This window comes from Chelonia mydas, chromosome 1 (genome assembly GCF_015237465.2).
Source record: "Chelonia mydas isolate rCheMyd1 chromosome 1, rCheMyd1.pri.v2, whole genome shotgun sequence".
Lineage (NCBI taxonomy): Eukaryota > Metazoa > Chordata > Testudines > Cheloniidae > Chelonia > Chelonia mydas.
In genome coordinates this window covers 111,649,712-111,675,850 of record NC_057849.1, presented here as the reverse complement: position 1 = coordinate 111,675,850, position 26,139 = coordinate 111,649,712, and the positions used below count along the sequence as shown (strand labels likewise).

The 26,139-nt window shown below is 45.0% G+C and overlaps 1 long non-coding RNA gene across 1 annotated transcript in view; it reads left to right on the top strand.

Moving 5' to 3' along the window:
• The window catches only part of LOC122462091, a 42,279-nt gene extending 17,281 nt beyond the window's left edge, over positions 1 to 24,998 (top strand). Inside the window, exons 2-3 of the long non-coding RNA XR_006284445.1 lie at positions 15,451 to 15,523; positions 24,704 to 24,998. This is a non-coding gene — a long non-coding RNA (uncharacterized LOC122462091). The remainder of the gene's footprint in view (positions 1 to 15,450; positions 15,524 to 24,703) is intronic.
• Positions 24,999 to 26,139: the final 1,141 nt, after the last annotated feature.

Here is a 26,139-nt window from a genome sequence, read left to right as displayed (position 1 = left end):
ATACCCCTAAATTGAGCCCAATGACTTTAATTAGACTAAAGCATTTCAGTCCTCAGGAGACTAAACTGTAGCATGCCACAGGCAGAGAACAGGAGAGACCAAAGGGCCACCAATACATGGTGCCCCTGCAATGGCAGGGAATTGATTAGTGGGCTAATCCCAACCCCAAATCTGGCAATCAGTTGGTCCCTCAGCATGTGACCAAGACACAACAGTCAGGCATCTCAGAAAAAGGATTCTCTGCACTACCTCAGAGCACTGGTCCACCCCATCTGGTGTCCCATCTCCAACTGTGGCCAATCTCCAATGCATCAGAGGAAGGTGAACACCACCCCACACCTAATACACCAATTGTGCATTGGGGGAAAATGAGGGATTTCTTCCTAATCCCTGCAGGCAACCAGCTGAACCCCTGAAACATGAGACATCATTATAGTAATTTTTCAAATGCAAAGCTGCTAGCGTTATGAGCATGTTGAGATTAGTGTAGGCAATCCTGTTCTCCCTATGGCCAATGAAGGAAGGGCATGAACAGGGGGACCCAAGTGTTCTTTAGGCATATGTGCTTCCCAGCACCCCAGAAATGACTGTACATTTTCAGGGGTCAGAAGTCCAGTAACAAAAGCCAAAGTTATAACCTGAACCAACAGTGCCTTTGCCAAACCTCACATTAAAATACTACAAGCAGATATGCACTGCCTCCAATGGGTTATCAGTGGAGGACATGAGACCTCCCCATTCAGAGAGATTCAACCGGCCACAACAGTTTTGTCCTTTATCATGCGGTAATGTGAAGCGCGCCAATCACTGCAGAACTGACTCCTGTCTATTCATTTGCTCTTGGGTTTGTTCAGCCACTACACCTTTGTGGCTGACCTACCAGCTGGACAAAGAATGCACATGGCAAGCAAGTTTGGAAGATGTTGGCCGAAATGTTAGCTATTAGACCAGAGGATAATCTAATAGAATTGGTAAAGAAAGAGATCAAGTTGATTTCATTAAAAAGATATGCTGCCACTAATATTAGAATGATATTTTTAGCACAGGTTCTTTTTCTGCTTTTGGCATGAGGAAACTAAAACTTCAGCATGAAAAACATGATAGTCAGCAACTTCTTTTTCTGACAAGGAATGGACCTATCCTTCCAAATATTTGACAGGTATTTACAAATAAACACCCTATAGACAGTGTTCCAAATGAGCAGAATATCCATTAATAATTTGCACTACCAAGATTCAAATTAAATATAGCCATCTTGTTAGCTAGATACTCTCAAAATAACACAGCCACTATCAGGAGAAGATGTAGTAAGGTTTTAGTTTTAGCCTTTTTCACTGTACTCTGGATCCCATTTAGTACTTAACTTTATGTAATCTTGAAATAAATTCCCAAACCCACCACATTCACACCAGAATGGTGCTACAGATCAAAGATTTGCACCAACTTGCCATGACTGAGAGTCCAGACTGGAATGGAATGGCAACCATCCATCTCAAAAGTGCCAAAGCAGTTCAGATACTGTTTGTTGTGCTGCAGCATCGTGTGTGGCTAAAAAGTCCAAATCTCAAGGAACAGCCCTTGCCACGGATAGTGCAGGCATAAAGCTCAGGGCCAGAAGATGAAGCCAGCACACTACGAGCAATTGAGGCCTGCTGCAATTTCCTCTGTTTCAACCACCTCTCTTCAGCCTACTGACTTCCTGGTACAGCACAGCCTTCCAGTATAACCTGTTGCTAGCTGTTTCTTCCCATCTTAGAGTTTAGAATTTGAAAGTTTTCAAGTCCTTCTTACAAACGCCCTTGAATGTGAGCCTAGGTCAGTTTAGGGGCCCTTGAGCATTCACAAGTTCTTCATACAGAATATCCTTTGGAATGCATCCATCTGGTGAAGATCACCAAGCCAACGGATCACTATGTTTGAGAATAGTGATTACGCTACAAGTTTATCAAGTTCTTTGTTGTCAGGAACTTTGGTTTCACACTTGATATTTAGAACACAGCAAAGACAGGAAATGTGGAAGATGTTTAACCCTCTGCCATGTCTGCTGTAGGTGGTACAGGGCTTGCCACCATAGAGCAGCATGTTCAAAATAAACGTTTGGTAGACCCATATCTTGTTGTTTGTTCGCTATCGGCTTCCTGATATCCTACGTTCACCAGGTCAATTGGCCGAATGTGGTGGCTGCCTTTCCTGTGTAAAAATCAAGTTCATCATCTAGTGATAACTTATCAATACCGTTGATCCTAAATAACAGAACTTGTGCACAATTTCTAGAGTGGTGCTAGCTATTAAACATCTGGTGTAGTCAACACACCTTGTGCCACAATCGTTTTCTTCTTTAGACTGATGGTTAGTCCAAATTCATCACAAACTAGCGCAAAGCTACAGCAAAGTTGCTGGAGTTCCTCTTCACTGTGTACAACAAGCACTGTGCCATCAGCAAAAAGTTCTCGGGTCAGCAGTTGTTTGAGATTGCTTTTTACTTTTAGACATCCAATTCTGAAGAATTTTCCGTCTGATTTTGTATGGAGATGTACACCCTTGGTGCTAGATGAGAGAGCATGATGAAGCAGCAGAGAGATTAACAGGCCAAAGAGTGTTGGTGCCAAAACACATACCTGTTTGACACCACTGCAAAGCTAGCAGATTGAATACCTTTATACTGGACTGTAGTCTTCATGACATCATGCAAGGATCATATCAGACTGAGGAGGATTGTGAGGGCAACCAATTCTCTTTAGCAATTGAAAAAGGCCCTTTCTGCTGACCAGGTCATAAGCCTTTGTAAGATCTATGAAACCCATGTAGGCAGGTTTTCTTTTTTCTTGACATTTTTCTTGCAATTGCTTTAATGTGAAGACCATGTCAATAATTGATCTACCAGTGTGGAAGCCTCACTGACTGTCTGGATATGCATGTTCAGCAAGAACTTGCAGTCTTTAAGAATGACTTGTGTACAAATGCCTTGCAGGCAACGCTAAGGACAGAAACTTCTCTGTAGTTGTTGGAATCACCCCGATCTCCTTTGTTTTTATAGTTATGATGCTGGCAACTTTCATGTCTTGTGGTACCCCTCCCTCCCTCCAGCAGGCCAACAAGACATTGTGCAAATGTTTAAGCACAACTATCCTCCTTGTTTCAGTACCTTAGCTGGATTCCATCTTTTCCTGTGGACTTTTCCTGGTGCTTGGGAGGTGATTGCCTTTTCAAGCTCATTTATAGATGGTTCAGCATCAAGCTCTTCCATGGTCTGGAGTCTGGTCAGAGCATTTAGCACTACTTCAGAAACAGTGGTTTTATGGAATAGAATTTGTGATCGTGTTCCACCCAACATTGCATCTGTTTGCCTCTGTCAATGGTGATGTCTCCACTAAGACATCTTGGCTGAAGGACCTGTTGCTTTCTTGATTCCTTCATACATACCTCTTAGCTTGCCATTCTCAAAGGACGTTTGAATCTTCTTGCTACTCAGGTCAAGGCAGTGTGATTGAGCACATTGCTTTGTTGTTGTAATGTGCTCTTGGTCAGTCTGAAGTTGCTGATAGAACAAGTCCTTCTCTTCAACGATGCAGGAAAGCGTTGGGGCGTTATGTACTGATGTTTTTGGCAAAGCCACCTGTGGTAGACATTCTTATTGATCTTATACTTTCTGATGTTGCACCATGTCATTCGGCCCTGGGTGCTAATGGGTTTCTTTTTACTGTAAAACCCACTGCAGGTTTGCAGAGGTTTGCTTTTCCCAGGATAGAAAAGGGTGTAAGGCAGTGGTTCCCAAATTTGTTCTGCCGCTTGTGCAGGGAAAGCCCCTGCCAGGCTGGGCCGGTTTGTTTACCTGCTGCGTCCGCAGGTTCAGCCGATCGCGGCTCCCAGTGGCCGTGGTTCACTGCTCCAGGCCAATGGGGCCTGCTGGAGGCGGAGCAGGCCGAGGGACTTACTGGCCACCGCTTCCAGCAGCCCCCATTGGCCTGGAGCAGTGAACAGCGACCACTGGGAGCCGCGGTCAGCCAAACCTGCGGACGCGGCAGGTAAACAAACCAGCCCGGCCCGACCCGGCCCGGCCCGGCAGGGGCTTTCCCCGCACAAGCGGCGGAACAAGTTTGGAAACCACTGGTGTAATGCACCTCGTGTAGAGAGCCTGTGTCAGCTGGTCAGGTTTTAGAGAGAGTAGCTATGTCAGTGTCAAGCTTCTCCAGTTCTTTGTCAATGATGGTGGACATCCTAGGGCCACTGACCTCATCTCTAGATCATCTGATATACCAATGTACATTGTCTTCACATTCCAACAAGCAAGTCTGAAGAAGGCGACCATTGTACCTGAAACTCTGGCGCATACCCTAAGTAGAAAAAAATATGGAGGCAGAGGCTTCCCTTAAGACTAAAGCCTGCCCTTCCCCTTAGTGGTACTGACCAGGCCCAAAGGCTTGAAGACCAAAATGTTTGGAAGCCAGTATATCTGCAGAAGATGCCAGAGAACAGAGCTAAGTTGCTATTTTCTCCACAGCAGATTTGGTCCAGGGTTTTCTCCCCTAGCCTTTGTTCAGCCAAGCACTAGCTGCAAGGCAGCAGCAGCAGCAGATGGAGTTACTCCTTTGTGGATAGTGTTTTTCATTCCAACGGGTGTCTGGCACACCCTTCGCTGCTCAGAGGAGGGTGGGGTTCTGGTTTAGTCACTGAGCACCTGACCTGTGGCAGGTTGTACTAGGCTATGTGTTACTAGTAGCAGGCCTAACATGACTATGAAGACTATAAATACAAGTTATAATAGTCTGAATATTCTACCAACAAATCTTCGTCCCTTTTTGGTATCGCTTCTATTCCCCTTAGGTATTTATGGGCAAGCACCCTAAAAAGATTCTGGCTGTGATCCTACATGAAAAATAAAGATATCCAAGATATTCCTGCCTCTAACTCAAAAATATCTTTTTTTAATTTGTGCTCTCTACACTATCCCATTTCATGTTAGCAGTTTCTTTCCATGGCTAATCTGGTACCGAAGGCACCAAGTCATGTTTAGTAACTAGCAAGGTAATTGCCCCTCTATTTTGCCCTGGCCTAGGGGAATGCCAGGTTCTCTGTAACATCTACAATACCTTCGAGCACCGAACAGAATCTTGACCTCTGGAAGCCACGCTGGGCTGGAGTCACATAAGGACTTAGGCACCAAACTGCCACTTTTGGCACCTAAATCCCAGAATCAGACCCCACTGGGATTCTAAGTCCCCACTCAGCTGTCGCCAAAGCCTGTAGGCACTAAAATCACTCAGTGCCTAAATTTGTGCAATGAAATTCCCTCTGCGCCTGTGTTTCCACTTCTGAGCATGGGCACTGCAGCCCCAGGCCAGGCATCCAGGCACCTAAGCTTCAGAGCGATGTATGAACCCACCTTCCTTTGTGTAGGTGAGCTCATGCAAAATGCCAGCAGCAGAGGGAGAGGAGAAGGACTTCCCTCATAATTTTTTAGCCGGGTGGTGGTTGTGGAAAATGGCGATGAGATCCCTCATAACTCTTAATCACTGGTTCAAGCACTCACCTGGGATGTAGAAGACCCCAGGTTCAAGTTCCCACTCAGGTGGAGAGGGGTCTTGAGAGAAGATATGAACTGGGCTCTGCCACCTCTCAGGTGAGTGCCCTAATCAGTGGACAGTGAGATATTCTGAGGTGGGCTCCCTCAGTCTCTCCTGTCAAAGCTGTTCCATTGTGTATAAATAATTTTAGAAAGGTAATTGGGTCTCCCATGTGAATGCGCTAGCCACCAGTTTACAGAGTCATTCCCATGCATGTCTTCCTTCTGGCACAATGACTCTGTCACCTGGTAGGTACAGCATTCTCCTGGGAGGTGGAAGACCCAGGATTCACTCCCCCTGCTCTAATGACTTTTTTTTTTAATTAGTTATCCAAAATAGAACAGCTTTAACAGGAGAAACTGAGGGAGCCCCGTATCAGAATATCTGATAGCCCACTCACCTGAGTAGTAGCAATTCCTAATACAAATTCCTTCTTACCCTCAGGCAGAGGGACTTGACCCAAGGGTCTTACACATCCCAAGTGAGTAAAACAAACTTGTTTCTCTTTGTGATTGGCTGCACAAAAAGTAGGACTGAGTGGACTTGTAGGCTCTAAAGTTTGACATAGTTTTGATTTTGAATGCAGGTTTTTTTGTGCATAATTCTACAATCAACTTTCATAATAAAGAGATTGCACTACAGTACTTGTATTAAGTGAATTGAAAAATATTTTTATTTTACAGTGCAAATACTTATAATAAATAAATATGAAGTGAGCACTGAACACTTTGTATTCTGTGTTTAAATTGAAATCAATATATTTGAAAATGTGGAAAACATCCAAAAATATTTTAAATAAATGGTATTCTATTATTGTATAACAGCAGGGTTAATTGCGCGGTATATCGCAATTAATTTTTTTTAATCTCTTGACAGCCCTAACTTAAATCCTTCAAAACCCTCTTTAAAACTCTCCTTTGCCATGAGGCTACAAAAACTTGACAATGGTTAGGTTCCTGGTGTGCTGAGACCACTGCCTATCGTGCTGACCAATACTGTCTCACTGTTTCTTTGTACTTGCCCACCTGTTTGTATCCACCTATTGTCTCTTGTCTCATACTAAGGCCATACCTATACTTAGGGCCATAAAAAACACGTCATGGACTGTGAAATCTGGTATTTTGTGTGCTTTTACCCTATACTATTCAGATTTCATGGTGCAGACCAGTGTTTCTCAAACTGGGGATCCTGACCCAAAAGGGAGTTGCAGGGGGGTTGCAAGGTTATTTTAGGGGGATCGGGGTATTGCCACCCTGACTTCTGCACTGCCTTCAGAGCTGGGTGGCTGGAGAGTTGTAGCTGTTGGCCAGGCACCCAGCTCTGAAGGTAGCGCCCCACCAGCAGCAGGGCAGAAGTAAGGGTGGCAATGCCATACCATACCATGACACCCTTACTTCTGCGCTGCTGCCTTCAGAGCTGGGCGGCCGAAGAGTGACAGCTGCTGACTGAGGGGCACTTCACCAATATTAATATGGGCTAGTCATGACACTTTCATCATTAGGAACATAGAACTGTTCAGAAAGCTGCAAGCAGGAACATTCATTCCTGATCTACAGATTACCATTGGTGGTACTGAAAAGCCAATAGTGATTCTGGGGGACCCAGCCTACTGCTTGCTCCCCTGCCTCATGAAGCTGTACAACGGCCATCTTGACAGCACCAAGGAAAGCTTCAGCTACCGGCTCAGCAGGTGCAGAATGACAGTCAAATTGCTTTTGGTAGATTGAAGGGATGCTCAGGTGGGTTACTCACTAGACTGAATCTCAGTGACAAAAATATCCCAAGGATTACAGCTGCCTGTTGTGTCCTACATAATATCTGTGAGGCAAAGGGGGAAAAGCTGCCCCAGTGTGGATGTGGAGCAGCTCTCTGCTGACTTTGAACAGAAAAAGACAAGGGCTAGTACAAGAGCTCAAAATGGAGTTATGACTACACACATGATTCCCACAGGTCACTATATGTCACTATATGTGTGAACCTGTGGTTTCCCTTGTATCCCCTGGCCTGGAGAGGTAGGAGTAAGGATGCAACTCGTGGTGCCACATGTTTTGTTGGGAGGTGTGATCATGGAGTTCTTCGAGGACTAAAAGGGTGAGAAGTCTGGGATTTTTTTTATCTTTAGGTGAACCAGGATCTGAAGCATATTGGTTTGCTGCCTGAGAAAACCCATTATGTCCTGGTGCATCTCCTTCTCCTTTTCCTGCTGGGACTTTCTCCTGTCTGCTCTTTCCTTCTCCATGCTTTCTGCTGTATTGAACATCCAGGCTCTCTGCTCACAGTCTGAGGCAGCACTGGCTTGCAAGATCTTGCCAAGCATGTCCTCCCTAGTCCACTTTCTTCTCCTTCTCATCAGGGTCAGATGCTCCAGGGGTGTGGAGGAGGCACCCCTCAAAGCCGCAACAGCAGCTGCTGTTGATAGAAACTGACAGCTGTATCGTTGGATTTACAGACCCAATGGAAAGGGAAAGACAAGTTTCAAAACTCCCTCCCTTTATTCCCATAAACACTTTTAATAAGAAAATGTTATTGATACGTCAGCTTTGGTGCACCTTGGGACAGCACCACGCTCCAGCCGCAGGCATGGTGAGTATGACCCCACGGGCGAGAAGAGTTTTCAGATGCATGAACAAACTAATTTTTTTGGTTCCTATTGCCTGGGTACGAGCATTGGGCCATGGCACAGAGCACTCATGGTGTTTTGCACCGGGGGCAATGATTTTAGCTGACTTCTCACGCCTGAGAGGAGTAAAGGCCCAGAAAGCACACCTACTACTGCCACACCTGGGCCCATGTGCCACTAGCCTGTTTCCTGCAATGATCCCAGCCGAACTCACTGTGGAGTGGAGGGGGAAAGTGTCCTGCTGCGGAGGAAGAAATAAGGCTGCGACCCCTAGAAAACTTTGGGGAGCGCATTACTGTATCTCTCCATGAAAGTTTCATCGAGGTATCTCAGGAGGATACAAGAAACGCCCCAAATGGCTCCATGTGCCCCCTCTCCCTGCCTGAGCCAACTGGCGAATGAAAAGCAGATGCCAACACTATCTCTGTTTGTTGTACTGCAACCTCTTCTCGTACGAGTAAAACAATGAAAAGTTGATACCTGTGTCTTAACTTGGAGCTGGGCGAGGCCCCATCTTTAAATTTAACATTGTAAGGAAACATACATCCAAGGTCCATTTCCCTTCACTGGGTTCAGCCGTGCTCACCTGGAGGGACTGGCTAGATTGTGGTGGAGTCTTCAACACATCCCGGCTCACAGAATGGCTGCTCCCTCCACCATGGCTCCCTCCTTCTCCTCCTCACTAGTCACAGCAGGGGCCTCTGTCTCCATCTCCTCCGAGGTATTCCTGGTGGTCTGGGGCTGCTGATGGGGGTCTCCACCAAGTACAGCATTTAGTTCATTGTAAAAGCAGCAGGTCTGAGGCTCGGCACCAGATCTATTGTTGGCCTGCCTGGCCTTGTGGTATGCTTAGCGAAGTTCCTTCTCCTTCATGCGGCACGGCTGGTGATCCTTTTCATACCCCATTGCTTGCATCCCCCCATGTTCATAAATGTCCACGTTTCTACAGCTGGTCCATAGCTGTGCTCGTGCAGCCTCTTCTTCCTATAGGCCCAGGATGTCCAATGCTTCCTGTTTACCTCAGGCAGGAGCACATCTAGTGCGTGGGGCCAGCCTGGTAGGTGGGGCAGTTGCACGCAACAAGGGGTGAGTTGTTAGGTGCACTCACCAAGGTGGGCAACCAGGAAAAGGCATTTCAAAACCATGTAAGGAGTTTAAAGGGGATGGGGGGAGAATGGCTTCGGCTGGTCTCCATGACCCTTGGGCAATGGTGTCTACAACTGTGACCAGAGCAGTCACTGTTGCATTGCAGGACAGCTGCTGGAGCACTGTTAGGGTCAACACAGGTCATGCAGTGTCTATACTCACACTGCCTCAACATCAGTAGGTGGACTTTGGCTCCACGCCAATTGGGGAGGTGGTTTTACTATAGCAAGGTGCTTACAGCAACCAGATACAAATTTGAGTGTAGACACATGCACAGGTCAGTTGACACAAGGCAACTTATTTCAACTTAACTTTGTAGTGCAGAGCAGGTGGTAGATTGTATGCTTTTTGGGGGTAGGGGCTGTTTTTTGTTCTGTGTTTGTACAGCGCATAGGGGTTCTGGTCTATGACTGGGGCTCCTGGATGCTAAAATAATGCAAATAATAATACTAACCTGAAGAGCTGCCTTGAATTTCTCAGCACTAATAAGCATTACTTTTTCTTTCTTTCTGCTATTCTTTATCTCTGCCTTAGGACTGAACTGTGCTTTAAAGGTACAGCCCTGCATTGCAAGGCATGTGGATGGGTTGTGTATTGTCCTGACAGTCAGTTTAATTTTCTTTTTTATATTCAGTTCCATTATTTCTAGTTACATCTTCTGTTAGCACCTTAACCAATCCTTTTCATCCCTGTTGCTGATACAGGTCATATATTTGTAGACAGTTGTCGTGTTTCCCCCACCTCCTTTATTTTGCCACACTAGACATATTTTCTTCTTTTACTCTTTCCTCATGAGAGCTATCCCTCCAGCTCCCTAATCAGAAAGGGCTTTTCTCTTGAATTATTGTTAGTGTCTTTCCTGTATTGAAGTATGCAGAACTGAGGGAAACAGTCATACAGAAAGATTACCACATAATCCCATTCACCGTGAAATACAGACCTACATCATATTAGATATAGTAGGCTCAGGTGGAATAGTAGGCTCAGGTGTAGCTACACTGATTTACAGCTGCTTAGAATCAGGCCAGTAACTCTGCTTTTTCTACTGGTGGAAATTTAGAGTATCTCTACTCAGCAAAGAAAAACCTGCAGCTTGCCCGGGCCAGCCAACTCAGGCTTACAGGGCTCAGGCTACGGGGCTGTTTCATTGCCGTGTAGACTTCTGGGCTTGGGCTGAAGCTAGGGCACCGGGACCCTCACAAGGTCCCAGAGCCCAGGATCTGGGTCCCAGGGCCTGAGCTCCAGCCCAAGCACGGATGTATACACAGCAATGAAACAGTCCCACAACCTGAGCCCCACGAGCCCAAGTCAGCTGGCATGGGCCAGACAGGGGTGTCTGGTTGCTGTGTAGACATCCCCTTAGAAAGTATGAAACATTCTGAAATGGAAAATTAGACCCTACTTCTGCAGCTCCCACACAGAGGAGTAGCTCCATTGATTTCAATGGAACTGCCTGAATGAGTAAGAAGAAAAGGAGTACTTGTGGCACCTTAGAGACTAACCAATTTATTTGAGCATGAGCTTTCGTGAGCTACAGCTCACTTCATCGGATGCATACTGTGGAAATTGCAGAAGACATTATATACACAGAGACCATGAAACAATACCTCCTCCCACCCCACTCTCCTGCTGGTAATAGCTTATCTAAAGTGATCATCAAGTTGGGCCATTTCCAGCACAAATCCAGGTTTTCTCACCCTCCACCCCCCCACACACAAACTCACTCTCCTGCTGGTAATAGCCCATCCAAAGTGACCACTCTTTTTACAATGTGTATGATAATCAAGGTGGGCCATTTCCAGCACAAATCCAGGTTTTCTCACCCCCACCCCCCCACCCCTCTCCAAAAACCACACACACAAACTCACTCTCCTGCTGGTCACTTTGTGCTGGAAATGGCCCACCTTGATTATCATACACATTGTAAAGAGAGTGGTCACTTTGGATGGGCTATTACCAGCAGGAGAGTGAGTTTGTGTGCGGGGGGGCGGAGGGTGAGAAAACCTGGATTTGTGCTGGAAATGGCCCAACTTGATGATCACTTTAGATAAGCTATTACCAGCAGGAGAGTGGGGTGGGAGGAGGTATTGTTTCATGGTCTCTGTGTATATAATGTCTTCTGCAGTTTCCACAGTATGCATCCGATGAAGTGAGCTGTAGCTCACGAAAGCTCATGCTCAAATAAATTGGTTAGTCTCTAAGGTGCCACAAGTACTCCTTTTCTTTTTGCGAATACAGACTAACACGGCTGTTACTCTGAAACCTGAATGAGTAAGCTCTTTTGCAGGATTGGCCTCTCAGTAGTCACTTCCTTACCAGCTAAATTTACATACAAATAATGTTCCCAAGCCTGCAAATCCTTCCTCATGTGAGTAGTCAAATTAACATCAGTCAGTAGGATTTCTTGCATGAATAAGGGCAAGTTCTGTTAGTAAGATTTTTCAGGATCGTATCTGATTGTACTTTTTAGAAATAGATTTTTATAATCCTAGCTACTTAATTCCTCGACAATTTTATAAATAGAATAAGAAGCGCCCCAGAAAAGGGAGAATAAAAGTCATCAGGGAACTGCAAAATGATAATAAATCTCCTTCATAAACACTGAAGAAATGGAATCAGGATGTAATGCCATATAATGTCTACCATGAATAATATTTTCTTTTTCACTAAGTAACAATTCAGTGATTTAAAATAATCCAGCATAGCTGCAAATGCTTAAAAGCTTGCTGTAGCCAAGAGCACAATAAAGGTTGTGATTAGCCATTTTTTTGTATAAACATTGCACAGCAGTTGCCCTATTTGGTGGCAGGCTATTAGACTCTAATGAAAAATGTGCATTTTCATTAGTGTTAATGGTCTTGAACATCAGCCCTACACTTTTAGCTGGCCTCATTCAGTGGTTATATTCTGGATTCACTCCTGTGATATATGTTGCCCTTTTAGAGATGTAAGACACACACTGGGGGACGAGGGGGGGACGAAAGGGGGGATGGGTACTAGCATAGGTTCAAGTTACAGGATGAATTAAGTGAATGTGGTGACTGCAGTCTGTATCTCTTGGAAGTAGAAGACATATTTCTATGACGGGCCCAGGTGTCTCTTTGACAATGTTTAATATGATGCCTGGCTGGTGAGGTACAGGGAAGGCCTCTCCCTGATCTTAGCATTTCCTTGCTTTTAAAGTTTTGGGTGTGAAGGCACAGTGTACCTGGAGCAAACTGCACTGAGTTTTAGGAACCTTTTTTACTACTGGAATAAGTGACAAACAACATTAAATGACATGATACTGACTCATATATACTATTATTAACGCTGTTTGTAGTTTGTAGTTATGATAAAAAGAGCCCAACTCAGATTGAGGCCCAGTTATAATCATTGAAGATTAGGGTTGGAAGAGACCTCAGGAGGTCATCTAGTCCAACCCCCTGCTCAAAGCAGGACCAACCCCAACTAAATCATCCCAGCCAGGGCTTTGTCAAGGCAGGCCTTAAAAACCTCTTAAGGATGGAGATTCCACCACCTCCCTAGGTAACCCATTCCATTGCTTCACCACCCTCCTAGTGAAATAGTTTTTCCAAATATCCAGCCTAGTCCTCCCCAGCTGCAACTTGAGACCATTGCTCCTTGTTCTGCCATCGCTGAGAACAGCCCAGCTCCATTCTCTTTGGAAACCCCCACCCGCCATTCAGGTAGTTTAAGGCAGCTATCAAATCCCCCCTCACTCTTCTCTTCTGCAGACTAAACAAGCCCAGTTCCCCCAGCCTCTCCTCATAAGTCATGTGCCCCAGCCCCCAATCATTTTCGTTGCCCTCCGCTGGACTCTCTCCAATTTGTTCACACCCTTTCTGTAGTGGGGGGCCCAAAACTGGACGCAGTACTCCAGGTGTGGCCTCACCAGTGCCGAATAGAGGGGAATAATCACTTCCCTCGATCTGCTGGCAATGCTCCTACTAATGCAGCCCAATATACTGTTAGCCTTCTTGGCAACAAGGGGACACTGCTGACTCATATCCAGCTTCTCATCCACTGTCATCCCCAGGTCCTTTTTTGCAGAACTGTCGTTTCACCAGTCGGTCCCCAGCCTGTAGCAGTGCATGGGATTCTTCTGTCCTAAGTGCAGGACTCTGCGCTTATCCTTGTTACACAAGGCCGTCCACACTGACCAACACAGGGTGAGAAACAGTCCCTGTGCTGAAGAGCTTGCAATCTAAATAGATAACAGTATTTACTTTGTTTGTTTTATCTCCATGTTACAGATGGAGAGTGGAGGCTCAGGGCTTGGCTACACTTGTGAGTTAGAGCACATTAAAGCAGCCCCGGGTGCCCTAGCTCACTACCCATCCACACTGGCAAGGCACGTAGAGTGCTCCGACTCCACGGCTAGAGTGCTCCTGGTAGTCCACCTCGGCGAGAAGATTAACGCTTGTTGCGCCTTGGCTGAAACTCCCAGGCGTCAGTGTGAATGAGGTGTTGCATGACTGCACTCTGATCAGCCTCCAGAAACATCCCATAATCCCCTTAAGTCAAGTGGCCACTCTTCTCATTGTTTTGGAATTGCTGCAGGAATGCGGATATGCCCTTTGAAAGCTCCATTCCTGACAGCCGGCATGCTTATCTGCTCATAGATAAAGCAACCATTACTGTGGAATGCTGTGTGTGAGAGAGAGAGAGGCGGCAGCGGGGGTGTCTGCTGCTGTCTGAACTTACAAGACAGCATGCTGGCATGCTCTCAGCCCCCCCCCCCCCAAAACCCCACTCTCTCTCGCCCCCCACATACACACAACACACTCCCTGTCACATTCCACTCCACCCCACCCCCATTTGAAAAGCAAGTTGCAGCCACTTGCATGCTGGGATAGCTACCACAATGCACTGGTCTCTGTGGCCGTTGCAAGAGCTGCTAATGTGGCCACGCCAGTGCGTTTGTAGCTGTCAGTGTGGACAGATTGCAGCGCTTTCCCTACTGCAGTCTATGAAGGCTGGTTTAACTCAAAGCACTCTACATCTGCAAGTGTAGCCATCCCCTCAGAGTGAGGAAACTATCAACTTGCCTGAGGTCACACAGGAAGTCTTTGACACCTGGATTTGAACCTAGTTCCCTTCAGTCTTAGCCCAGTGCCTTAATCACAAGGCCAGCCCTTAATTTCTTAATGATTTTTTGGGGGGGAGAGGCAGGAGGGGCTGGCAGGAGCATATTTTGAAAGTCATGTAATAGATATTTAACGTTAATAATTCACAGAACTATTTCAACAGCAGTTTCACATTAGCTCGAGTAACAAGATGTAGCTGATTCCTAGCGTGCCACCAAACGGGACCCTTAGTTTGTGATAATTCTTGTCTATATCTTTATCTAATACTCATTGGACCAGATTCTTAGTTTCAGTTGATTGTTTTCTCTCATACTTTTATACATATCTCATTTGTGCATGCATATCCGTAATGCAAGCATGTAAATCAAGTATTTCTGTAAGTATATGGCCAGTTATCTGATTGGCCACCTGTGCACAATACCCAATTTGGAAGCATATACCTGGTATCTGTGCACATAAATTAGACGCCCAAAAGTGCTCATGCCTGACTTTCAGCTTGATCTCTGTTCCTCTTTTCTTGCATTAGAAACTGATGCTCTTTCCAAACCTGCCCCTGGCTGGTTCGTACACGCTGTGCACTTCCCCCGAACAGATGATTACTAATCATAACATGAAACTGTCCAAATGTCTCCTTTCCTTACCCCCTCTTCCCTTTCTCAGTACATTTTTCTGGGGAAACTCTTTTCGTGGTCTATAAATATTTCTGTTTTGTGTTTTCATTCCAACTGAATCAACACCCATGATGATGATGACAACAACTACAGAAAAATCAAATGCTGTGATTTTTGTACTCTTGCTTTCTGCAAAAATGATATATTGATTGTTCATCAAGTAACTGCTGCTCTCCATGATTTAGATCCACTTCATTTAAGATTTCACTCTTGGAAGTAGGTGGCTGACAATGTAAACAAGTGCTTTGTACCTGCAACGTTATCCTCTGATGATTACATTTTCTTAAAGAAACATCTACAAGATTTTGTGGCTGAGTACTGTATGTGACACGCTTCTTAATTTTTCTGTTTATTGATAGAAACCAAACCCCACTGTACCTGATCTCAGTGAAATAAAACGTTTCAACACTTAGAAGAAAAAATATCAGTCAGGTAAGGCTGCCACTACAAAGCTGTGTGAAGAAAGGATTTTTCTATTCTCCGACTATTCCAAAAAAATTAAATTTCACTCTGGGTCAAACTGAAAACAAATTTGATTAACGTTTTCAGCAAATTGAAAAGGTTTGAAAAATGTCATTTGGGGTCGAACAAAGCGCTTTGTTCAATCCAAATAATTTCTGTTTCAAGCATTTAATGTTTAAATGTTTTTAATAAATTTGAAGCAAATTTCTAAATAAAAAAATTGTTTTGAAGCAAAAATCAGAAATGTTGAAATGAAGCATTCTGACTTTTTCAGAATTTGCTTGTTTTGTTTTGCCTGACACAAACAATTCAGCAGCACCCACACGAATTCAAAAATGTTTCAGTGTCACTGAAACAAGTTTAGGATGAAATGTTTTTTGTTCGGCTCTAGCTGCCGGTGCCCCTCCCGCCCTCTGCAAGTTCACTTAACTAGACTGACTTAACTCATCTTGCTTTGAGTGTTATAACCCTGAAATGCAGCCCAGGTTCACTGAAGTTTACAAACCTCTAGGACAGGGGTGAGCAAACTTTTTGGTCCAAGGGCCACATCTGGGAATAGAAATTGTATGGCAGGCCATGAATGCTCAAAAAATTGGGGTTGGGTGCGGGAGGGGGTGAGGGCTCCGGGGTGGGGCCAGAAATGAGGAGTTCAGGGTGCGGGAGGGGGCTCTGGGCTGGGGCGGGGGAGGGGTGAGGTGCTCTGGTGCGGGGCGGGGTGAGGACTCCGGCTGGGGGTGCAGGCTCTGGGATGGGGCTGGGGATAAGGGCTGATGGGGGGAGGGATAGCTCGGTGGTTTGAGCATTGGCCTGCTAAACCCAGGGTTGTGAGTTCAATCCCTGAGGAGGCCATTTAGGGATCTGGGGCAAAAATTGGGGATTGGTCCTGCTTTGAGCAGGGTGTTGGACTAGATGACCTCCTGAGGTCCCTTCCAACCCTGATATTCTATGATTCTATGAGGAGTTTGGGTGTAGGAGGGTGATCTGGTCTGGGACTGAGGGGTTTCGAGGGCAGGAGGGGAATCAGGGTTGGGGCAGGGGGCTGGGGCATGGGGAGAGGCTCAGGGGTGCAGGTTCTGGGCAGCCCTTACCTCAGGTGGCTCCCGGAAGCAGTGGCATGTCCCTTCTCTGGCTCCTATGCGGAGGTGCAGCCAGGCGGCTCTGCTGCATGCCACCCTGTCCGCAGGCACCGCCCTTGCAGCTCCCATTGAAGCGCCAGAAGGAGGCCATGCTGCTGCTTCCGGGAGCCACATGGAGCAGTCCCTGAACCTGCACCGCGGCTGGAGCACTGGAGTGCCAGAGGGGGGCAAGCCCCAGACCCCGTTCCCCAGCGGGAGCTCAAGGGCTGGCTCAAAGTGGCTGGTGAGCTGGATCTGGCCCACGGGCTGTAGTTTGCCCACACCTGCTTTAGGACAAATCTATCACAGGTGACTTTTTGTGTCATATCCCTTCCTTCCCACAAGTGCAGGGCAGGGCCTCCTGATTTTGAGACTGAAGGAATAAAATGGACACTGTGTAGAATCAAGCACATAGGTTTATTACGGACAGTGCTGGCGGAGTGTCACCTTGCTTATTAGGCTCAGAGACACTGCCAAACAATTGATTACAGTGGATTATATGGATTTTCCATGGGTGGAGAGAAATGACGAGGTAGGCAGTCCCAAGCCCTTGGATAGGTCTAGCAGCAAGACAAGATAAGCACAGTAGCCAATAGTCAAAGATTACATAATGTCTCCACCAATGGTTTCAGGTTAACAAGTAACATACCATTAGTACAGAGGTGTTTTTTCTTTAAAAATGTATGAAGTGTGTTAGTATAAAATATATCTGAATTCTGATTTGGGGTCCATAGGAATGAAGTAGCTCCTCTGATTGTCCAACAGGTACATACCTGGGGGTTAAAGCAGAAAAACATTGAAAAGTATATGGCAATAGAAATTCTTTCAAGTTGCTCATTTGTGCTTCTAAAGCCAGACACTGGTACCTGGGGAGGGGAGGAGGATGCCATATCTCATACTGACATGCTTGAACCTCTTCCATAAACTCAAGGTTGTTGTGTGGGGAGAGCATGGTTACCTCCTCTTGGAGAGGAGTATACACAGACCCAGACATAGGGCCTCTTTCATCTGGTCTGTTTGCAGCTTCAGATAAGAGTGCCAATTACTGCTCCCCATCTGGCATTTTGCTGACCATGCATATCTTAGTAAAAGCAAGGTTGTCTTTTGTCTGTTCTGCTTCTCTTAGCTAATATTGTTCACTGTTTACTGGGCCTCTCGGCCTCTTGACCAAATTCTGGACATTGGGCCTGTAAAAAGAGCTGACATAGCCTATATCATAATATATAGCCTATATCAGGTTTTTACATAAACAGCACCTGTCTTGAAGGGCCAAAATCCAAACTCCTATTGTGACAGTTCTCAGTGTGCCCGGGATTGCGAGTCACCTTGTTACCCCTGCTGGGGCTTAAATGGGTGTCAGCTCCCTGCCACTACTAGTCTATTAGCCACCCAAACAATCTCCTCTGGGCTAAGCCAACCATTTTCCAGCTGGCATTAAGAGGTTCTTGAGTCACACACCGCCTCTTACATTGAGGCAGTAAGGTCAGGCACTGGCTCCTCCATAGCCATCATCTCAGGACCCTCTTGCCTGGACAGGACGCTAGCTGTACTACTTGTTAATTTGAACTTTGTACATGCAGTCAGTCACTAAACAGCTCCAGTGATCATGCCGAAATCCAGCTTGATGACAACGTCAGATGTTAGCTGCAGTGTTCATTTCCCCCCTTGGGAAAAGGTGAGGCATGTGTCCTTCCTCCATCCCCCTCAGGTTTAATTACATCTCAAATAACCACACAAACCCCATAGATTCAGGACCACCTTTCCCCCTCCTTAGGGCCGTCCCTAGGAGGGTGCGGGGCCCAGAGCAGAAGTGACGGATTCGTCTCTTCCGGGACCGACCGCACTAACCAATCACACTGGCCCGGAGGGCCTGGAGTGGTTGCCCCGATTCGCCCTACCCAAGGGACGGCTGTGCCCCTCCTTAACATCTATACCTCCCTCAGCAGTTGCTTCACTTCCCCTCCCCCCCATCCCCCGGGCTTTTCCCATCCTTTGCAGGGTCTATGAATTTGTCAGCACTTTTGCCACCCAGCGTCTCGTTTCGGGGTGGCTCTGACACATGTCACCGTATGGCCTTGCCTACTTTCCCTGCTTCCAGTGGTGTTCTGGCCCACAGCATTTCCTAGTTTTACCAGTGTCTCCCTCCCCACTCCCAGCACAGCTCTGGGTCACAGCACTGACCATGCCGTACCACAGACACACTTAGCACTGAGTCGGTTTCCCCAATGAGAGTAAACAGCAAGTTTGCCCCCTTGACCACTGAGTCTGGCCATGGCTGGCTTTTACTTGAGCCCTTGGGGGTTTAACCCTGTTCCATTATTACACAGAATAACACATCAGGAAAAATAACTTCCCACAGTCCAAAAAGAAAAGGAGTACTTGTGGCACCTTAGAGACTAACAAATTTATTTGAGCATAAGCTTTCGTGAGCTACAGCTCACTTCATTGGATGCATTCAGTGGAAAATACAGTGAGGAGATTTATATACATAGAGAACATGAAACAATGGATGTTACCATACACACTGTAACGAGAGTGATCACTTAAGGTGAGCTATTCCCAGCAGGAGAGCGGGGGGGGGGGTGGGGAGGAGGAGAAACAGATTGACAGAGCCAGAACAGTACCCAGAAGTTACCTACTACAGGACAGGCCCAACAAAGAAAATAACAGAACGCCACTAGCCATCACTTTCAGTCCCCAACTAAAACCTCTCCAATGCATCCTCAAGGATCTACAACCTATCCTGAAGGACGACTCATCACTCTCACAGATCTTGGGAGACAGGCCAGTCCTTGCTTACAGACAGCCCCCCATCCTGAAGCAAATACTCACCAGCAACCACACACCACACAACAGAACCATTAACCCAGGAACCTATCCTTGCAACAAAGCCCGTTGCAAATTCTGTCCACATATCTATTCAGGGGACACCTCATAGGGCTAATCACATCAGCCACACTATCAGAGGCTCATTCACCTGCACATCTACCAATGTGATATATGCCATCATGTGCCAGCAATGCCCCTCTGCCATGTACATTGGTCAAACCGGACAGTCTCTATGTAAAAGAATAAATGGACACAAATCAGAAGTCAAGAATTATAACATTCAAAAACCAGTTGGAGAACACTTCAATCTCTTTGGTCACTCGATTACAGACCTAGAAGTTGCAATTCTTCAACAAAAAAACTTCAAAAACAGACTCCAACAAGAGACTGCTGAATTGGAATTAATTTGCAAACTGGCTACAATTAACTTAGGCTTGAATAGAGACGGGGAGTGGATGGGTCATTACACAAAGTAAAACTATTTCCCCTTGTTTATTTTCCCATGTTTATTCCTCCTCCTCCCCCCCCCCGCCGCTGTTCCTCAGACGTTCTTGTCAACTGCTGGAAATGGCCCACCTTGATTATCACTACAAAAGGTTCCCCCCCCACTCTCCTGCTGGGAATAGCTCACCTTACCTGATCACTCTCGTTACAGTGTGTATGGTAACACCCATTGTTTCGTGTTCTCTATGTATATAAATCTCCCCACTGTATTTTCCACTGAATGCATCCGATGAAGTGAGCTGTAGCTCACGAAAGCTTATGCTCAAATAAATTGGTTAGTCTCTAAGGTGCCACAAGTACTCCTTTTCTTTTTGCGAATACAGACTAACACGGCTGTTACTCTGAAACCTTCCCACAGTTCAAATCTCAGAACAACCTTTAGTGGCCATTAGACCCACACCTGTTTGCCTGCTAGTCCCTGATCCAACACATCCTTATGTCCTTCCTCCTGGGTCCCATGGATCCCTCCTCTTCTGTTCAAGCTGCCTGTGTTTGTCCTGGTCAGCAAGCGTCTGTTGCTTCAGTTCTGCCCCGTCACTCTGTCTCTTGGCCTCCAGCTCTAACCATCTCTCCTACACGGGCAGCCTTTTCCACTCCAACCTCCACAGCTTTGGGCCTCTCACTATTACTATCTTTGCTGGATAACCTGGGGAACCGTATGTTTGGTCTCCAACATGCCCTGGTGGAGAAAAAGGGACCCCTGGTGAGTCCCAGTTTGGAGCAGGTACTCCATCCTGCCTCATGGCATATGAGTGCAGCCTAGCCACCAGCTCCAATTTCTTCTGATCAGCAGCTGACAGATCTCGCTGTGCACACAGCTCTTCTAACTGCTTCTTGGTGAGCATAGCAAAATTAGCATGTTTCTTTGCTCATCCTGCCTTTTCTTCTGCTCTAGCCATCTTCTGCTTTCCATTGTTCTATTTCGCTTACCCAAAATAAACAAACAGAAAATAACAAATTGCAACTTTTTGTCTGTTCTCAACCTTCTCCCTTGTGACACACTCAGAATCTCGGTTACCAGTGCTTGGAATGTGGTTAGCTAACCAACAGAGTGTGTGTAAACCCTGCCAGGACTGTGCCACTGTGTTGGTTTTTGGGGTGCCCAGGATTGAGAGTCACCTTGTTTACCTCCCGCCCCCTATCTCTAGTGAGAAGGAAAATTGCTTGTGCTTAACTGGGTGTCAGCTGCCTGACATCACCAGTCTGTTAGCAACACAAATTATCTCCTCTGGGCTATGCCAGCCCTTTGCCAGGGGCATTAATAGGTTCTTGGGTCACATCTATCATTTCAGCTTCAAACCAGGCAAACACACAACAGTTTCAGCTGAGCTTCAGGCTTCTCAGTGCAGATAGAGGAACACATGCTAGCTCTGTTCGAACTAGCATGCTAAAAATAGCAGTGTAGCCTGGGGGTAGCATGGGCACTGCTGGAGCTAGCCACCTAAGTACAAACCTGCCAGAACCCCTGGGTACACACTCGGGCCTGAGCCACTGTCTGTGCTTCCTCCCAACTACACTGTTATATTTAGTATGCTAAATAATGCATGTCCAACTGCCCAGGCTGGGAAGCACCCTCCCCACTGCAGTGTAGGCACACCCTAAGTGAATCCAAAAAACTAAATCCAAAACTGAAAGTGAGTCTTAAGGCATGTAAACTCACCTGCACCAAAACCAAAACAAGTTTGCCACGCCACTGCTATATGACAGGTGCCCACAGCTGTCAATGGAGGCTGCTACTTTATTTCACAGTTTAATGAACTTTCCAAACAGTGACCTTGCCACGGAGCAAGACTTCTCCAAAGCTGAAGACATCCACAGGTCACAAACTCCACACTGTGGCCTTCATTACATTCAGTTCCCACTTGCAACTACAGTGATTGTACATTCTTTCACAGTAATTGTGTGCAAATGACTAGTAAGATTAAGTTGTCATGTGAGTGCACCCACCAGTGCACATGTAGCCACGGTAATTGCTACTATCAATTTTATAGTGAGAGAAATTATTTATTATTTTTGATCACCAAAAAAAGTCTTCTATGCCCTTCACAGAAACAAGTAAAGATGTAGTCCCTGCCCGCAAAGAGTTTACAGTCTAAATCTGAGACAGCACAAGTTGCAAGGTTGGGGCTGGTTAGTAGTGAAAGGGGTTTTGTCTCACTTACTTTAAGTAACATGACTGAAGTGAATTTTTGCATTCTTCATAATTTCCTTTGAGCCTAGTATCTATGCTTGAGGCCAGTAGCTACAGAAAGTTTTCTGGAGATTCTCCACAGTGTTGCACCCTAAATATGAGTTCTTCATCATTAGAATCTTTTTGCCACTCCCATATAATATTTTGTGGTGTTTAAAATGTTTGAAAATGAAGGTGGAGATAATCATTCATCTTTGTTGTACAGAGGGAGGGACAATAGAAGAAGAGAAATATATATTTTCCATGGTTATGTCTCCTTAAATGTAGTTCTAAGGCTGATGTTTTAACAAAGGCATCAAGGTGAAGGTTGGATGAGCAAGAAATCCTAAATTTCAAAAGCCATAACTTAAATGCAGTGCCTAAACACTTTTCCTTAGACAAGTCTTTGTGATCCTTCCTTTTGTTTTTCTTCTTCCTTCGCACTAATAGCTCCCTCAAGAGAACTGGCATATTTGAAAATACTGCAGAACCCTACATTATCGTGAACAGTACATACTTCTTACACTTCTGAAGAAGCAGCTGTTTATCTTCCACCCTGACAGCACATGAAATTTGACAGCTGCACATCTCAGAATACTGACATGAGAAATGACTCAGTTAAATTCACTGAGAATGTAGACACTTCCTTAGCTTGTAAGCATGACAAACTACAGTTTCCTTGGAAAAAAAGACGAGTGCTATTAAAATTTAACCCATTGCATTTCCAGCAACTGACAGCTGGTTTCATGCCTTCCCAAACAAATGATTGATGTAGAGTCTAATCTTCTAAATGGCTAATAGCTGGTCTGGCTTTCTGAAATGAACTCAATGACCTTAGAAGGGAAAGTTGCATTACACCAGACAGAATACAGAAGCCCTGCCTTCTTCACAATAGCACTTGTTTATATATAAGCTTTTGGATATGTGGCTATTAAGGGAAAGCCTAGATATGTTAGAGCAGATATTCTGTGATAAAACTTTTTAAATATATAGCTAGATCCCATTGTGACTAGCTTTGTTTACAAGGATAATTACTTCTCGATGGATGTTGATGTCACCCATCTTAAATTACTGCCATTAGTTTAGAGTATTAGTCATAAACTATTTGCAATTAACTTTCAGAGAGTTTGTCATAAGCATTAGAGGAAGAAGAAAAAGCCACTCTTACTAATACTACTGTGTATTTAATCTTGCTTTATAAATACAGTCTGTTAGTCATAGTCATTTATGTATTTCTTTTTGCAAAGGGCAAATAATCAGTTATATCGCTGTTTGACTGAATTGTAAAACAGACCTTGTGTGTCATGTCACAGAAAGAGATGCTTTGTCCTAAAGCTGAATAAGGAAAACTCTATTGTCCCTAACATTGTTCCTGGCTTTTCACTGGAAGTTTGTGTCTTAACCCTAATCCTTTTGCAGGGCTCCTTATTAGAAGTATAAAGAAACAGTATTTGTATCTTCCCACCTTTTTAATGATTATTCACACAAAACAGGTAGATTTGTTTCAATAAGTCACAGGCCAGTAGACAGTAGCTAGCTGCTGCGGGTCCTGAAAGCTGAACATTCTAGAAAAGGAGCAGTAGAAAGCGGATGGGGATGGGTTTATTTTCCTCTGACAATTCAAGTATCAGGGCAGAGGGAAAGGACTTCAGGAAGTCCTACAGATGGAGCAGTTTCAGATGGAATTGCCAGAGCAAAAGATGGCAAGCCAGGTGCAGTGTCAACAATCACTCTTCAGATGCGTGCACAAGTGATGGTTTCGACACCAGTATACAGGACAGAAGGGAAAGGTAGATCCTGACCCTAAGCAGCTATTTATTTCCGCTGTATGGATTAGCCATTAAGTCACCACTGAAGAGTTAGCAGCAAGCCATCATTTGTTACTGTGCTGTCAGAGACCACTGCTTTCACAGGTCTCTGCTCATACACATGATTGCACTCTGTGTAATCCTTCTTCTTTTTTCATTTTCATGAAAAACACAGCAGAAAGAAAAACCATATGGAAGCTAGAGGTTCTTACAAATCCAATATCCCTACCTTTGATGAATATGTCAAACCAAGGAAAAGTTTGCTTATTTTGTGATAGAAAAACCACTCCATTATTTTTCTTTGAGACATACTGTAGGGCCTGATTCTGCTGAAGTCAATGTCAAAACTCTGTTCTTTCAATGAAGCAAGATTGGACCAATAGTCTTTTATTTCATAACAATCTAGAAACAGATGATACATGGCTATCTACAGTAACTTGCCATCTTGAATAAATATTACAGTAAAAACATGAGTAAAAATTATGGAAATAGGGTATGCAAGTTACAGTTTGCTTAGATGGATTCAATTCATGCAATGTTGCCCATACATTTCTAGATTTTATGGCTTGGCTGATTAAATCTCTTGAACACAGAAGCTATAATAATAGTCAAGTTCATTTCTGAACCATTCAACGCTTCTAATTCATAAATTCTACAGAACCTTTGACAACATGTATGGTTCCTAAATGAATCAAATTCATTGAGTACTTTTTATTTTATTAAGGCCTTTTGCAGTCAAATATGCAGAGATATTAGTGGTGGAATAATCATCTGCATCTGGTATGAACACATTTTGAAAAGAAGACAATGGAGAGGGAGAAGTTAATCAAGACAGCTGCTGAATGTCATGTATGCCTAAAATGAATCTCTTGTTGTCCTTGGTTAAAAGCTGTTTAATTTTGTGGCCATACTGTTTGGTTCTTGTTAATGCTTTTTTTAAATGTTTGCAGCCATGTTTAAATATTGTATGACAAACGTAATTAATCCATGCGTAAGCATATTAAATGAAATAGAGGTCAGCCGTTGTTTGACATTCGGGTTTATCAACAGACCCTCAGGATGACAATATTTTACACCACTGGTGCACAGACTTTTCCAGTTGTGTCTCCTTTTATCATTCATGGAATTTGTCACGCCCCTCCTCTATAACTTGTAATCTGGCACTGGGTGGGTTGGTTTGTTTGTTTTGCAAGGACTCTATCCTGCTCCTGCTATTATAGCAGTGAAATCCCAGTTCCACTGCAGGGTAAACATTTAACAATGCGGGAGTGGGTGGGAGTGGGAATGGGTATTGCAGGGCAGGACAGGAACGGGATTAAAAAAAATAGTCCTCCTGCTCTGCAGACAACATGAACGCCCCAGCCAGCAGCAGTGCAGAAATAAGGGTGGCATTGCAGCTGTTGGCTGCTCTGTCTCCAGAGCTATGCAGCCAGAGAGCATAAGAGGGTAAGATATGGTGACAAAGGCATTAAAAATGCCATACATCAATTATATAGACAAACAAAATGACACTGAATGAATGAAAGTCTCTATAGTCTGAAAGACAAATTCTTGGGTCTTTCCCTGGCTGGGCTGGTGGAGATCAGATGTAATGTGGAGATGACACTTCGGGGCTCTACAGTTTCTTGCTGTCCAAGAGTCTTCCGTCAGCCATTCCATTAGTATCAAAGGCGAAGAGAAGCCACTTGTTGAGTTTCCCAGACAGGTGATTTGTAATCATTTAGAAGGGGAAGTGATAAGGAGAGAATGATGCCTTCTTTCCCCCCAGAATAAAGGATATTTGAACCATGTATAGACTAGATATTTATTGGGCCGGAGACAAGTTCCGATTCTCCTAGAAGATAGTAGGTACCTGAGTACTACACTTCGGAAGAAAAAAATGCTCAAGTACAAAATGGGGAACAACTGGCTAGGCAGTAATAGCGCTGAAAAGAATCTGCGGCTTTTAATGGCTCACAAATTGAATATGACCCAGCAATGTGGTGCAGTTGCAAAAAAAAAAGTTAATATCCTTCTCGGGGGTATTAGCAGGAATATTGGATGAAAGACATGGGAGTTTAATTGTCCCACTCCACTCGGCACTGGTGAAGCCTCAGCTGGAGTAGTGTGTCCAATTCTGGGTGCTGCACTTCAAGAAAGATGTGGACAAACTGGACAGAG